This window comes from Numida meleagris, chromosome 3 (genome assembly GCF_002078875.1).
Source record: "Numida meleagris isolate 19003 breed g44 Domestic line chromosome 3, NumMel1.0, whole genome shotgun sequence".
Lineage (NCBI taxonomy): Eukaryota > Metazoa > Chordata > Aves > Galliformes > Numididae > Numida > Numida meleagris.
In genome coordinates, this window is record NC_034411.1 from 98,621,088 (window position 1) to 98,637,590 (window position 16,503).

The 16,503-nt window shown below is 40.3% G+C and overlaps 1 long non-coding RNA gene across 3 annotated transcripts in view; it reads right to left on the reverse strand.

The window, feature by feature from the left end:
* LOC110396159 overlaps positions 1–16,488 on the reverse strand; it is a 97,995-nt gene extending 81,507 nt beyond the window's left edge. The window contains exons 1-7 of one of the 3 annotated variants that reach the window (XR_002436813.1): positions 16,300–16,488; positions 16,090–16,209; positions 14,534–14,733; positions 13,022–13,183; positions 4,013–11,536; positions 413–531; positions 30–224 (exon numbers count right to left, since the gene is read on the reverse strand). This is a non-coding gene — a long non-coding RNA (uncharacterized LOC110396159). The remainder of the gene's footprint in view (positions 1–29; positions 225–412; positions 532–4,012; positions 11,537–13,021; positions 13,184–14,533; positions 14,734–16,089; positions 16,210–16,299) is intronic. The other 2 variants (XR_002436814.1, XR_002436815.1) reach the window with 2 other exon arrangements.

Consider the following 16,503-nt stretch of genomic DNA (forward strand, 5'->3'; position numbering starts at 1 on the left):
ATACTAAACAGAAAATTAAGAACATTCACCAGGAAGGCCCTTCTCCTTTGATGGATCTGATTCCTGCAAGAGAATCCAAGATACACAAGGCCCCAGATCCTGCAGACATTTAACCAGGTCTACCCTTCACAACGTCAATATGATGTTACATACTGTCAACGGTTTAAGGGCTCGTTCGGCCTGGTTCCGTGACTATTGGGGCAGGAGACACACGGACCCACGCCCTGGGAAAGAGAAAAGGGAAAAAAGGGTAGGGAGATGGGCCTAAAAACAATAAAGTGGCAACAATCTGAGGAGAAACAAACTAATTTACTAAATAAGATATCAGAATGCAAATTACAAATTAATTACAATTTAAGCTAATAAATCCAATAAAATGAGAGGGAGTGTCCAAGATTAAGGTAGGCCTTACTCTAATGCCGATGGTGAGACAGCTGAGGAGCGAGATGCTGCTGGGACGAGAGACGGGAAGAAAAGAGGGGACGTCTCCTGATGTGTGAGCAGTTTTTATCTTTCCCTCTGAACGGAAAACTGTAACAGAACAGCAAAGTCCTCTGGGGAATGTAGTAGCTCTTCTCTTCTGAGAACCAGGTACCCGCAACTATCCATGATCCACGGACTGGAGCATTAACTCTTTAATTCCCAGTGCACTACATGATGTTATGATGTGGAATACCGATAACCAAAAATCATAACACCATGACACATACGCAAGTAAAATATGTGGATGTGGGCCAGGGTAACATCTAAGGACGTGTGCCAGATCCTAATTGAGCAATAAGACAGGGTGTAGACTCTGATCCCATGCTTTGGTATGTTGCTAAGCAAAGGGCAACAGCCCCGCACTGTAACTCAACAAGGTGTGCTATCATTGCACAATAACTTCCAACTGTATACTGTGATGACTATACCATGCTATTTCCAGAGTACAGGACATATTTTATTTATGTTTATTTTATTCTGCTGACATGCAGAGGAAATAGTTGCTTGATAAATGCTGTGTTATAGCAAGTGGATAGTGTATTTTTATTTGGACAATAATATGAAAGGGATGTTGTTTATAGGTCACTGCAAGTATGCATGGTCTTACATACAAAGGCTGGGTGAACAACCCAAAGGCCCGAAAAACCAATACGTCATTCCGGCCTGGAACTGTGGGCATGTAGAATCTTACCTACACATGACACTGGGAAGCATGGAGTCCAGCACCTTGCTATTTCTGACATTGAAAAAGCAATTTGATAAAGCAAAAAAAATTCCCAGTGCATTTTATGAGGAAAATCAGGATATGCAAAAGGATAACTGCTCCTTGGAAAACAATTTCTCATAGGAAGCAACATGAAACTTCGTTAATCTTCACAGTTATCTTGTTTGTTTTGCTAATCCTTACAAAAATTAATAAAGGAATGATGAGACAACAGCAAACTGTAAGCACAGGAAACAACTATTGCCTAAAGCATCTGGATATTATTATGTAAACACAATGTAATATGAAAGCTGAGAGATTTAACTTTCGAAATCTCTTCTGTTCCCTCCTAAAAAAATACCCTCTCAGAATATTTACCTTGTTGCCCCAAGTACCCTGAGAGCTGCTAAAGCACTGCAATTTTCGCTGCAAGTTCCTTGCTACTGTTGATCAATCTGCCTTAGATTTGATCTTTTATCCAAACTTTTCCCAGTGTGTATTCAAGTATCTGACCCTTTAATTTGAGAGGGAGGTAATTACAATTCGAAGGGACTGTTTTGGATCTAACTGCTATATGTACTATTTTCCTCCTACCTGCTGGCAAACACAATCAATACTTTGAACATTTATTACACGGTATGGCTTCCTTTTTCCTGTTACTGAAACAGTGACCTCTTATTTAAAAGCAAGAAGCTGAACATTACCCACAGTGAGTCAGGCTACTCACCCCAAATGGCAACTTACTAACATTCCCAATTTTTATGAATAATGAGTTTTATCATATATAGATATTAGTATTTTTAATATCCATTCTAATACAATTTTTAGCTTTTTTCTCCCTCAGCAGTTCCATTTTGTACACTGAGTGCTAGCTTTACAGATTTTTTAGACCTTTTATTCAAACGTCTCCAGTTTTATTAACAAATAACCCTAAAATAGTACTTTTTACAAAATACATACTAATCTCATTTTGACATTTTTGTGGTTCTCCCTCCATAGATCAGCATTACAGAGCTTGTTTGCCTCAGGTTTCTGGGAGATTCTGTGATACTATTATTCCTAGTTCCTCCGCAACTGATGTGGAGATGTCTGATAACACCTAAATGTAATCTTTTGCTCCTACCAAGTGATTCAGGTAAACAGAGGCAACAAAAAGAGTTTTGCCTTTCTTATAGCTGAGCCACAAAACACCAAATGAGGCCAAGCCAATAGGATTTCTCAGTCTGTGGCACTTCATTGCTGGAGCTAGGAGTCCTCAGGCACATCTGCCTTCTTTCAGGTCTTACTTCAGATAAGGACATAGACAGCAGTAGGAAAGGTGCTGTTTTTTTGGGGTTTTTTTTTGTGATTTCTACAGCAATATACTGGTCTGGATGTGAACTGGGCAAGGGGGATGTATGCAGACCCAAAGGCCCCACAATGGAGGACAACGCCTTGCCCAGGTTTTACATAGCACAGGCTCATCCTAAGACTTCTCTTGCAGCCAGGACACCAGACAATCCCAAAAGACATTGAGAAAGACGCAGAGGAAGACCTTCAGCTCTGTAGCTGAAGTGCTTCTTTCAGACAAGAAAATTGCACAACTGTTCTGTGTTTTTATATCCATGTAGAGTGACTGGATGGTCCAAAAGGGAGACGGAGCTGGGCTGGCTCCTGTCTGGCACTACTGTAGCATCACTGTAGCATCACTGTAATGCTCAGACAATGCTGCTTAGTCTCAGTAGCCTTTGGCGTAATCATTGCATAGATCAACAAATTTAGGTCTCATCTCTGCTAAGCGTATGGCACAGAGGCTAATGATTAGGCCAGGGCCACTTGGTGGACCATTTCTCTGGTAGTAGGACAAAACTCCTTCTTTTTCTTTAGCTTTTGCTTTTTAAGCACAGGGCAGTAACAGTCTACCAATGACACACGAGACCAAACACAGTCTCCCTTGTCTTTTTCCTTTCTTTTTTTTTCCAAAACATCATTTTAGCTGAAATTTTCCAAAAGGAAGCACATTAAAAAAGGGTGAAACAGACGTCTGGCAGGGATACTTTAAATTCAGTTGGTTGCAATTTGATAAGGTTATAAACAACTGAAAACAATGTTTTTCTTGACTAACCCAATTAGTCAACCTTAACAACAGACAGTGAACTAACTTTGCTCATAACTGTAATAAGGAACTACTGAATGCCAGAGCATTGCAGTCTTGCCCATGATATTAGTTTATAATACATAATTACAGGTATCAAGATGGGCAGCTGTTTTTCTGAATCAAATTTGTCCTTTCATCTTTTTTTCATTTTGATAAAATGCCACAAATGTTAAAAATGAGTAGTCATTCATTATATAAAGCAGCAGATGAGCAGTAGGTGGAGGAATAGTTTGTTCCCCCTCATGAGCAAACATACATGGTTTCACTTTTAAAAACCCTTTTCATTTTATTTTGATAGCAAAAAAAAAAGCAATCTCTAATGACACAGAGTTTTGACTAGTAAATCTTTGCAGTTTTCCCTGTTAAATCTCTGGAAGGTGATGTAACTCGTTGCAACTGCCCACAGCATCAGCCCTATTCTCTTGAAAGAATGTCTTCCCATTTAATTTTCCCTTAATGTTTTGAACCCTTATCAGAAGTGGTAATCCTCTTGAGGTGTTGGTGGGAGCCATACAATTCATCAAAACTAAAACTAGTGCCTAACCAAGTATCCCATTATCAGCACCACCCTTGGGATCTATGCCACAGATGCAGTATATTCCTTCAAACAATTTTCTAGGATCAACAAGGAAAGAGACTTTGGGTTTTGATTAGTCAGATTTAGAAAAAGGTTATGAAGAACATCTTACCTGATAGAGTCATCTCATTGCTTTGAGGCAAATACATTCAGGTCAATTTGTTTGTTATAGCTGGTCTATCAAAGTTATTTAATTTCAGGCAGCAATCTGGTGCTGGCCCCATCCTTAGCACTGAGGAACTTGTCTTGGTAATTTATGTCCTTTGTCCAAAATCCCCTCTTGCTGCATGCTGGCCCTGTTCTGTGTCCCACGTGAGAGGGAAACCACACGGGAGCTGTGAGGTGCTACTGCACCTCCTAGTTCTGTGAATCCACAATGACTGCGACATGTCGTGGGCCTTAGTCAGGAGGTGCGCAGTTGCTACCTCACAATGACACAGGGAGGGCAGAGCATTCCCCAGGAGCTGGTCCAGGGATGGCTGCTTTGTCCTACAGCAAGAGTCCAAAAATCAGGTGTGCCTTGAGAGGAAGTGTGATCCTCAGTTTCACTGTTTATTTCTCTTTTTATGGGAAGTGAAAGGCCAAAATGAGGATGACTCTGGAAACTCTGAAGCATTTGGTTGTTTCAGTGTGGACTGGGAGTTGCCACTGTAGCATCTATTAAAAAAACAGCAACTTGCATCACTGGAGCAGGATGAGACACAGTGATACCTGAGCTAAGTCACCACAACTTCCCAGCACAGCTGAAGGTGATGATGAGTCCCACAGTAGCTGGCATCCCACTACAGGGAAGTTCGCTGCTTTCACTGTCTCGTACAGTGGTGATTATAATCTGCTGGATCAATCTTTCCTTTCCTGGAGCTGAAATCCCTGTGACTGACAGAAGATCATATTTGGAGGCTCCATAGTTCTGAAATTGGCTTATTCTGGAAATCTGCCAGTGTCACAGCCTGGCAAAGTGCAGGGATCAGAATTACACTTGGCTACTCAGTCAGTCTTACTGGCTGTTGCATCACCACTGGAGGATGTTACAAACTTTCGAGTTTAAGGGACAGCTCTTTGCTTTTATTTTAGAATTATTTCCATTTATTTCCACATACCTACCAATCAAGAAAAGAAAAAATACATTTCTCAAGTCTATTACATTTCGTATGCATAAAATGATATCATCCCTCTGCGTAATATTCCTTTACCCACCTTAGCTGAGGAAGCTAGGGAAACAAGTAATGCAAAATGCTCAAAAGTCGCAGACAGGGGATCAACATTGGAAGATCAGATGACAACAGTTATTCATTCATGTCTTGTGAGAGAGAAATAAAATGACTTTATGTTCATTTCCTCCCCACACCTCCACCCTTTTCTAAGGTTAACAGAAAGGATTCCTGTAGTACACAAGTTATTTTAAGATCTTGAACAACTTACAGATATAAAATCTTTTTTCCATGTGTATAAATAACCCCACCTGTTGCAGTATCACATATATGTGATCATTAAAATAGATGCAAGTAAAAAATAGTAGTATACTACATTTCAATCTAAAAATGATTCTAGGAACAAAGCATAGATAAGAGACACAGGCTTTTCCATATATCAGAAAGATAAAAGGGATTTCCCAGTCTGAGGTGGATTTTCCAGAGTCAAAAACCTATTATATACTCATCAACATTATAAAAGTAACTGAAAATTGAAAAAAAAAGAAAATTCCTTGATCACATTGTTGAAGATCACAGACAATGTTGCATTATTGCACACAGCAGAGGTTGTCAAAGGGCTGCCAGAGATTAGTAAAATGTGTCTCAGCTTCATGGGTGCACACATCCCCTTTCACTGTTTCATCAGAAGCAATCTCAATTCTCCAGGAGCTAATGAAGTGTTTTTTTTCTCTAATTTTTAGATCCCTCTAATTAGGGATCCAATATACAAAATGAGAGATTCCCAAGAAATTTTGTGATGAAGTATGCACAAGATACAAGACACAAGACATGAGACACAAGACGGAGGCAATTTTTCTCCCCCAAACTGTTTGCAGGCTGATCCTATGTGCAATCTGAGAGCACTGTGCAGTGGAAGAGCTGTATTTCTGATAGGAGATCTGGAACTAAACTTCCTGCAAATTGTTTCCGGTGAACTAAAAAGTTATGTTGTGAAGGAGGTTATTTTTAAGGTGATATTTTGGATTCTCTGTTTGGTGGTCATATCACATTTTAGCACCTAGAAATCCTCCACTTATGAAAGCATCTGAATGAAATGTTGTTACTGACGTAACAATTGTCTCCTCTTCCTGCAGCTTTCAAGTTATGACTTAATGTTGAGAAAACTTTGAGTTAAGTGAGTGAAATAACTTCAGTACCTTCAAAGGATGTGGTTAGAATAGTTTGTAGGGGTGGTAAGTGAGTTTTCCTTTGCAGTCAGCGGAACAGCAACAACAGAGTGGCTTTTCAATTGCTTCTGTATTGCAGCCTGGGGCTTTTAGCCCCTGTCTGCTGCACCCACACACGATGTGGTAGAGTCACTTAAAAAGCATATAGCAACCCCTCAGCTCAAGGAGTTCTTTCAAAGCAAGCTTTGCTCACCCAAGGGGCCAGCAATCTGTAGAGGCTGCTTTTTCTATCCCTGAGACACAGTATCACACTGGCTCTGCTGCACTGGGACCACCCTATGCCCATGGTAGAGAAACAGGATTTGCTTTTCATTAATTCTGTTACTATAAAAAAAATCCTGTAGGATACTCTGTAGCTAGAGCACTGAATCATTTCTGAAACTTCCTATTCAAATATTTGTTTTATATGGCAATGGTATTAGTAATGTGCAAGTTTTATGCGCTGCTATTTCCTCCCACGCCCATTGAAAACTAACAAGAGCTGGCCTGTCAAAATAAGCATGTGAATTATAGATCAGCTATAACATGCTTCAAATAGTCAGTGTTCCAGCTTAGGTGATACCTTATAACTCTGCTTTCCCCGTGCTTGTAAAATTGCACAGTCTGCAATTCACCAGAAAAGCCTACACACTGAAGTCTGGATCTATCCCATCTTGCTGTAAATTTCCCAGTTGAATGCTTAAGAATGGAGAATTTTCTCTTCTGGTTGATGGAAAGAGACTGAGAACTTCATTTTAGCTCACCTAGGATTTGGCTTGCCCTCACTGAACACCATTGTTGTCTACTGATGAAGCCCAACGTGACTCTGATGTCAGTTCAGGTACCTCAGTGACACACTTCAACTTTCTTCAAGAGAAGAGAAGGAGTCAAGGCTATCTCTGAAGCTCCAAAAGGCCAATAAGAAGGCTGAACTCTCTCTTCAGAGCTCCTTCTCTCTCTTTTCGAGAAGCTGAATCCATATCTGCCCTGGTGTTTGGTTCTGGGATTACCCTGTGATGCCAGCTGTTACCCCTTCTGAATACCTAACACATACATTGTTCTGTATGCTGTTTTCAAAATGATTAGAAAATGAGAACAAATAAATAATGTCTGCAATGTTTGCTCATGTGGTGTCATAAAAACAAAACCTGAATGTGAAGAGCTGCAAAAATGTCTTATGCTATTGAACTACTGGGTAATAAAATGGTAGAGGCAAACCAATGTTGATAAATGCAAAGCAGTTCACACTGGGGGATAAATAACTCTAAAAACATGACCCAGCAATGAGCTCTGATCTGGACTTAATCACAGAGGGGACAGAGAGATCTTGGAGTCATGACACACCTCCATAGACACAGATCGTCATATTCAGCAGAACAATTAGCAGTGGTGAGAAAAACAAGTCAACATCAACAACTGTTAGATACAGAACAATTTAGAAGCAAACTGTGTCACTATAAATCCATAATACTGCTGCATCCTAAATACTGCGTGGGATTCTGGTTTCCCTTCCCAAAGGATATAACAGAAGTAGAAAAGGAACAGTGAAATGAGATTTTTCATAAAAAGAATTACTGAAAAGACTGAGATTCTTCAGCTGGGAAAAGAGATGGGATATAATATAGGGTCTATAAAATCATGAATGGCAGGGAGAAAGTAAGTACAGAATTACTGTTTGCTGCCTCCTCTAGCACAGTAACAAGGGGGTATCAAATGAAATTAGGAGGCTTGAATGACAGAGGTTGAAACAAAGAGTTACTTCTTCATATATACAATTAAGTTATGGAATGCCTGGCCACAGGATGCTGCGGTTGCTAAGAGAATATGAGGGCTCAAAAGCAAATCAGAAGAATTCACTGAAGAAAATGCCACTGATGGATATCAAACAGAAAGGCATTGCTGCTGGTTCAGTGTGAAAATCATCAGGGAAGGGGCCTGCTTTGAGGGAGTATCATCATATGCCTGCACTGTTATCCCTTCCTGTGAATGTTTGCTGTTGCTGCATGTCACAGAGAGAATACTGGGCTAGATGGACCATTGGTCTGGCTTTGCACAGTCTCTCCTATGTTTTTTAACATCTCTGTACATCTCTCCTTGAAGGTGACAAACAACCCATACCTTTTGTCCGGTTGAATCATCACTTAAGCAAGTGAAGAGTAAAAAAAAAAATGCTCATGGAAATCCAAACAGGAAGCACTCTGCAAACAAAGAGGCATGGGCTGGTGCCTGCAGAGCTACGAGTCTTCATGCTCCATGGGACCTGAAAGGGACCTCTACTACCTGCAGCCAAAGCACAGATGCAGACGGACAATGAAATGATCTCATCCTTTTTTTTTTTTCCTCCCAAATTATGGCAGATCTGATGCTTATCTTTTCAAAGCTAGGACACACCTGGGCAGTAGCAACACAGCACTGAGCCAGAAGCATGACGGACAGTAACTCTCTCTTGCTAATATGTTCTGATGAAAACCAGGCCAGCACTCAAGGAATACTACTCTGGTTTTAGTATTCTTATGGACTTTAGTTTCCAGTGCCAGCAGCATGGTAATTCTGCTTGTATACCATGAAGGCTTTATTTCAAATGACCAAGAACTGGTTCGTCTAACCAGCTCTACCTCTGGGTGTAGGGTGACCTTCCAGATTAGCCTTTTAAAAGCCTTTCACTATATATGGCATTTTCAGTCTTGGCAAGATAAATCTGAAGGGAGAGCAAAGGGATGTCTCATGATGCAAGTACTAAAGCATTCTTGGATTTTCAAGAAAAAATACACAAAACAACTTCCTGACTCAAAAAGAGCTGTATCTGGCATGGGAAACTTCTGCATTAGACCTCATCCTCACAAGGAAATATTAACCACAAAATCTAAAGTTTGCTTTGGTGGAAGCGGTAATGACTTGGTTTTATATTTATGTGCCTTTTAAATGCACTTTACATGCTATACATGTAAGCAGCCTAAAGTCTTAACCAGCAAAATTTATGCTTTTGCCTTGTAAGATCCATTTCCCCAAAGCTAAAACCAAGTAAGGGATGTACCAGTCAGACTGGAGAAGAAAATTTAAACCAACAAAAATGTGAATAATTATTTAGAGCAACTCAGAAAAATTTAACTAGATCCTCAAAAAGGAATTAAGAAGAATTAAGAAAGAAGCCCACACTGGCTAAAAACAACATCTTCCTGAGGAAAGACTGGAAGAAAGTTAGTATTTTACAGATAATTCTACAGACAAAATAGGACAACCAGGTAATTATAGGCCTGTCAGTTTGATGTCTATTCCAGGCAGAGTGATGGAGCTGCTGATAGGAAAGTCAATTAATAAAGTATTAAAACAGTGCAATTTAATTAATAGCAATCAACACAGATTAATGGAAGAAAGATCTTATCAAATTAATATGCTATTTTTATGAGAGTACAAATTTGGTGGATAAAAGCAATTGCGGTAATATCGTATATTTCGACTTTGAGTGTGTTTGTCATACAGTATCACAAGAGACTGTCAGAAATAAGAACAAATACGATGACCACACATGTCAAACCAAACTGTTTTCAAACAAGGTAATTCTAAATCTATCAGGCCAAGGTAATGTGGGAATATGAGACTGGGTTCTGCTGAAACTTCTTATCAGCTTTGCGCTCATTAATAATGCTATTGGCAGTGCAGGATAAAGTAATGCCAATGCAAGTAATATTTTTTAACAAACCACAATCTGGAAGTGGGCATTTTTTGATGAAGGCCTTTTAGACATTGCTTGAAGAGGAGATGCGAAAGAGAGCATGCATCTAGCATGTAACTCAATGTAAAGTATCCATTTAGGAACAAAAATCACAGGCTGTTACATGAGATGGGTTCTTCTTTAGGCAAATGAAACTGGAAAATGAACAGGGGATCCTGGTAGACAACTAGCTGAACCCAAGCACACTCTGAAATTGAGCTTCAAAAAAGGGCCAATGTAATCTTCTCCTATGTGTAGAGGATAGTATCAAGGGGAATCGAGAGCTTGTATTACTTCAGTGTTTGGCATTGGTGAAAGCTACTGGAATAATGTCAGCAGTGATGTCAGCAACTTAAGAAGGATGTTGGCAAACTAGAGGTAGTTCTGAGAAGAACCATGAGGATATGAATGAAAAAAAATTTAAGGTTGTAAAATGAAGCAAATCCACCGTGTAAGTCTTTTTAGATTTAGTATATCACAGTAAAAGCTAAAGAATAACTTGATTATGGTTTGTAAGTGCTTTCATGTGGAACAGACACTGCCTAATAGGGGACATTTCACTGTGGTAGAAAAATATACAAGGAAATCCAATAGAAAGCTGAAGGCACATAATTTTAGTTGCATTAAGGATAGGTAACAACTGCAATCATTTACAATACAATGTGATAGATAGAATTGAATGCCTTTTCTAGTCTTTCTCAAGCCCTTCTCTTGTTCAAGTGGGAATCAGTTGCAGGTGAGCTCATGACCCATGATGAAGAGTCAGAATTGGTCATAAGATGGCTTACAGCCTTAACATCTGTGAACGCAACTGTGCAAACTGTATTAACATCTATTTTAAAGTAAATAAAATAAAAACATTTCTGAGTGAGGAATGGGATACAAAGTTGACTAAGGGGAGTATCTTCTATTTTGTGAATGATAGGGATGGTGCTTCATTTCAGCTCTGTTTAGTGAACCTGCCCATTTTTCAGTGCTGCCCAAAAACCTGGCAATGCAAAATTGCAATGAGGTTTTGGAGAAACTTCTCCTAGAAACACATCCAGTTGTCAGGTTTTCTTCTCATATTTGCCTCTATCAGCTTCATGCTGATGAGTGCAAATGAGGTTTAGCAAAACATGGCCTAAAAGAAACCAGGTTCAGGTTGTATACTTGTCTAGAAAATAACTTCCCATGGCAACTCTTTCCTGAAGAGACAAATGGGCATTGTATCTCCCTAAAAGAAGGGAGACCTTAAGGGCAACTCAGAGTTCATGTGAGTCTGTTCAATTCCAAAAGGTTAGGAACAACTAGTCATTATATCTCATAGCTCCTTTTGCATATAAGGGATTTCCCAGAATGTGAAAACTTAGCATTCCTCTTCTTGATCTTACACCCATGGATGTGCTCTACTCATTTGGCTCATTCAAAAGAAAAAAAAAACATCAATTTTTTGTTTGTTTTTCTCTCAATAATAATAGCATGACTTAAAATGCAGCAAATATAAAAGTATGCCACTATTACATGTGATGAGGGTGTGCTTTTCCTACAGGTACTTTCATGCAGCTAAAAGGAGGTTGGAAGCCCTGTGAGGGGACAAAAAAAAAAAAAAAAAAAAAAAAAAAAAAAAAAAAAAAAAAAAGGCTGTTCAGAAGAGAATTCCACCACAAGAGATTGATTTCAATTAGTGAGGGATAACATTAATATGGATATACATAACAGAACCACTTTTTAGCTTCTGGGAATGGTGCCATCCCCGAATAATCAGAGCTAGTGGTAACAGGGAGATGTAAGGTCTGAGTAGGGTAGCCAAAAACCCACAGTCTTGACAGTCTGATTTGGAGGGCAGTGTTGTGATTTCTAAAGTTGATTTGCTGTTCCTCTTGCTATCTGAGACCCATCAGTAACGCATCTGACATATTGATGGAGCTTTCCAAACTAGCAGGATTGGGTAGGCTGCAAACATACTGTGGTCATGGCCACACTGAAACTTGGTTATGTGATAGTATCACTGAAAAATCTAACATGTCACTGGGATCTGGAAACAGAGGCAGACTGCTGATTCCTTAGCCAAGGACTGGTTTCCCTCCTAGGCAGAACACCCTCCTGTATGCAGAGATTTGTCCTGCAAACAACTGAGACACTTCTTAGATCCCAGCTGAATAAGCACATGAAGACAAACCTCACACTTCAGCTAACAGTTCTTTTTCCTTACAATTTCTGTATAACCTAACAGAAAGGCAGTTTGCAGAAATGTTGGACCCACTCTTCTTTGCCTCATTTAACTGGCTTCAGTACATAAATTAGTTTGCGGAGTGTTTTTTTGGTTTTTTTTGTTTTAACTGCACTGTAGTCAGTTATAAATCTTGCACCGAGTTATTCAATAACACCTTATTTTGATTTATTTTATTATTATCTGAGTGAAGAACTTAGCCTAAGGCTAAATCTGACTACAGATAATATGCACAGGTATTTATCCCAGCATGCTTTGTAGCCCCACATGTGCAGTTCATGCAAATGGGTATGTTTCTTGTCAAGATGCCTCTCATTAGTAGTTCGTTTAGTCAAAAAAATGGACTCATATACCACATGTAAAAATCTGTTATAAAGAACAGATGCTTGTCTCTGTGTACTTGAATTACTTTTTCTGATGTATGGAGAAAAGACTTGTCCCCTTACTGTCCCACAATTTACCATTTTGCATAACATGCCTTGCTAGCACACTAGAGTTCCAGTGACTAAAATTTTTCTTAGAAAAAATAGAAAATTATATCCAAGTTGGCAAGGGGATCCAGTCTTGACAACTGATGGGAAGGTACTCACAAGCATATTTTGAGCTAGCTATTTTGATTAATTTTGCTGGAATGAGACCGTCTTCTCAATATGACATTTCTCAACACTTAATAGTTGTTTAATGCTCCCAACAGGCTCAGCCCTGCACTTTGTAAATCAGCAAAAAATAAAATGAAGGTCTTTATTTTACCACTTCAAAAATTATTATCCTTTTTGTTCTGGCTTGTGTTTGTATGCTGATAATGTATTTTCAGTAAAGGGACAAGGAGCAGACTGACCTGGAAAAGGAAGTCTTTTTTTTTTTATGTAGAACTGTCTTTGATCACAAGACTCATGCTCTGATCTAAGCTCATTGACATCAATGGAAGAAAGACTGCTGTCAGCTTTGGGCGAAGGGTTGGATCCTGTCCACACAGAGTCCATATATGCAAAAGCAGATGCTAGAAGATAAAACATATTGAAAGTTGGAGTTACAGAAAAGATACTTCTCTTTCCCTTCCACAAGATTAATGTTTGTAACACAATTCAATGTCTTTTCACTTAACATTTTTTCTTAGTTTCTGACATAGTAAAATCCAATTTCTACATCTATTGTTGCTGTGTACCTAAAGATAAGCCTTGGATACAGAAAAGAGGAGAGCTTGGTTTATACTTTCTGTAACACAAAAATGGAAGGCCTCCTCCATAGACACCACTTGGACTGCAAAAATAGTAGGGAAAGGAAAAATAAGGCTCTGTTCTCTGACATTAAACTGCATTTCCTTCAGGAAGAGCCATTCCAGAGAATGAACTCAGCGCTTCAGTAATGGACATGATAATCAAAGAAAAAGATAATTGCAGAATGCATTTAAAAGATAAAGAAACTTCTAATGGGATTCTCTCTCTAGGTGACAGCTTCCAGACAAAGTAGATCAGCACAATGAAGTCCAGAGATGAAAAGTCATCCCGTAAACAATCTTAAAAGGAATCTTCCCCAGCTCATTTGATGGCAAGGAGGCAACCAGCATTCTGACATGTATCAGTATTTTCAGAAAGATCACGAGGATATCATGATCATTTTGTCATGTGCCATTCAACTGGTTAGCTCTTTGGTATCAGTGATTCAAAAGCTATGTTTTATATTTCATGTTCAGAAAAGTCTCTCATTTAATTGAATGAGAAAATACAATGAAACAATGCTTGTCACTACCAACAATTTCAAACAAGAGTTTACAAGTACTGGATCAAGACATTGGATCAGCCCATGGCACTCTTTTAATTCTGGCCAATGCGTTTTCAAGTCAAGCGTCTCTTCTGGTTAATGCCTTCTACATAAGCACCAAAGTTATGCAAGGCAGGCAGCAGATAGACAAAGCTTTGCTGCTGAGCTGGTCTACAGACTTTCATCTGACTTTTAGGACTTGATTCCTTTCCATATCTCACATGTTGTATGCCGACTTTGCTGTACAATTTCAGCTGACTGATAGGAATTATTACATCAATAAAAACAGACACGAGACTATATTCACCTAATGTCTCAATAAGGCATATACTGTTCATTCAGAGTTTGTTCATTTAACATCAGATTGAAATGCCACTATTTTCACTGACATATCTGAGAGTAGAAGTAAGGTTTATGAAGTTATAGGCTTGGGGAAAGATACCAAAGAGATTAAAGTATAATTTTTAAAGTTTACTGGAAAGGACAAATTGACCTCATGGATAGACACGTGTCATTTCTACTCTAAGAGGTAGGAGTAAATTCAGAAACTGAAATGCACAACTTCTTCCTTTCAAAACTGAATAGTTACATTTATGGCAAGCGTATCCCCTTCCACCATGAATCACTGCTTTAGATTCCATTAAAAATCATGAGTTTCCAACAGGAGTCTTAGAGTGATCTAGATGTTTTCATCCATCTCCTTTCACTCATTTCTTCTTCTAGGCTTGGAGGCTCTGGGGACTCTCTGCAGATCTGTTAGGGCCAGTGGCTCCAGTTAGTGCTGGGAAACTAAGCAAGTAAAACAGAAAACACTGGCTGAGAGAACAGAGGTTGATGCAAGAGCTTAGGTCTCTCATGTTTTGTCATAGTCAGAAGGAGTATGGGGGGGGGGGGTGGAAGGGAGAAATTGTGTAAAAAGCCATCTACTAAGAAAAGAATGTTTGATTTGGATCACAGGATGTGAGACTGGAGAACAAATTGCATAACTTTATGGCTTGTCCTTATTTGCAATGATTCAGTATCCGGCACGGCTCATCCCATTTCTAAAAATGGTATTGAAGAGTTACAGGGTATTTAGAGGTGAAGGGAACGACTGAAGAATAGGGAAACACCTTTTCATTTTGAGGCAGATAGCAAGGACTTGGCCTGGAGGTCATCCTAGAGACTGCTGCATACCACTGCTTCTGTGTCCTTCTCCACTGCTTAACGGACATTCACTGAGACCAAATCTCCGCTGTCTGAGACTCACCTGCCCCATGCCAAGGTTAACTCAGGACTACAATCCTTTCTCAGTGGTATTCTTCTTATAGCTACCTAACATGGCACGGAGAGCCCCTTGCATGGAGGAGGAATGATGAGGTGAGTGTGATGCCATGAGAACTACCCTCATTGCATCCATGTCTGTGCCTTCCCTGCCAAGACCAGTCCACTGTGGAGGAATCCCTACAGCTTCTCTGCAGTCCTGCTTGGAGGCATTTCTCTTTGTCCCAGAGTGGGTACCTCTGGGTAACTTAGCCTTCAAGGCATTGTTATTATTAGCAGGCTCCTTTGATTCACCAGCATCATCTAAAGCACAGAATCATTAAGGTTTGAAAAGACCACTGAAGTCATTTAGTCCAATAGTCAATGCCCACTAAACCACACTACTCAGCGCCACATCTCCACATTTATTGAACACCTCCAGGGACGCTGACTCCACCACCATCCCCAAATCTCTCTTCTCCCATTTCTGACCCTTCCCTATCCTGATGTGGAAGTAGGGGAGCCAAGACACAGCCCGTCCTTTGGCATTTCCCTGCAGAAGGCTTCCCCCACCCCGCCAGGCAGTGACCATGGGGCAGGGCAGCGATTCCCACAGCTCCTCGTCTTCTTCTTACTCTTCATTTTTTTTTTTTTTTTTTTCTCTCTTTGTTGTAAAGGAGCTCACAACCAACACGCAGCCAAACCCAAGGGAGTAAGCACCAGGTTTGCTGGGAGCTCAGGGAGCTGCTCATCGAACTTTACTATGTACCCACATCCCTATAATCGAAACAATAAAACGCATTTGGGGATATTTGCACAAAAGAAAAAAACAGACCGCAGCGGTGCTGGGAGGGGACCGAGTCCCCATTCTCGGCTTTCCCTGTGCAGGACAATAGGGTTTACCTTTCCCTCTGCTCCCCGGCGCCGTGTTAATTTCGGGATGGCTGAAGGCAAGCCCGGAGCTGGGAGCACCCCTTCCACCCGGCTGCAGCTGCCGCTGCTCTAAGGACGCGCAGCCCTAAGCTGCCAGGAAAAAAAAAAAAAAAGCGATTTCTTCATTGACAAAAAGAGAAACCAAACACGCCCGCTGCGGCTCCGGCACATGCAACGCACCCGGCATCCGGACTCTTCCGGAGGGTCGATTCCTTCTCGAGTTTGGAAGTTACTGTTAATTACAATTAATTAGTTAACATCTCACCCCCAACCGCAAGGGCAACCCCCCGAGAGGCAGAATCAGACTGCTGAACACCCCCAGGCTGCTTCACCTTGTTTACCCCGAACGCTGCTGGCAGCGGGGGGAGGTGGCCGGGGCGGGGC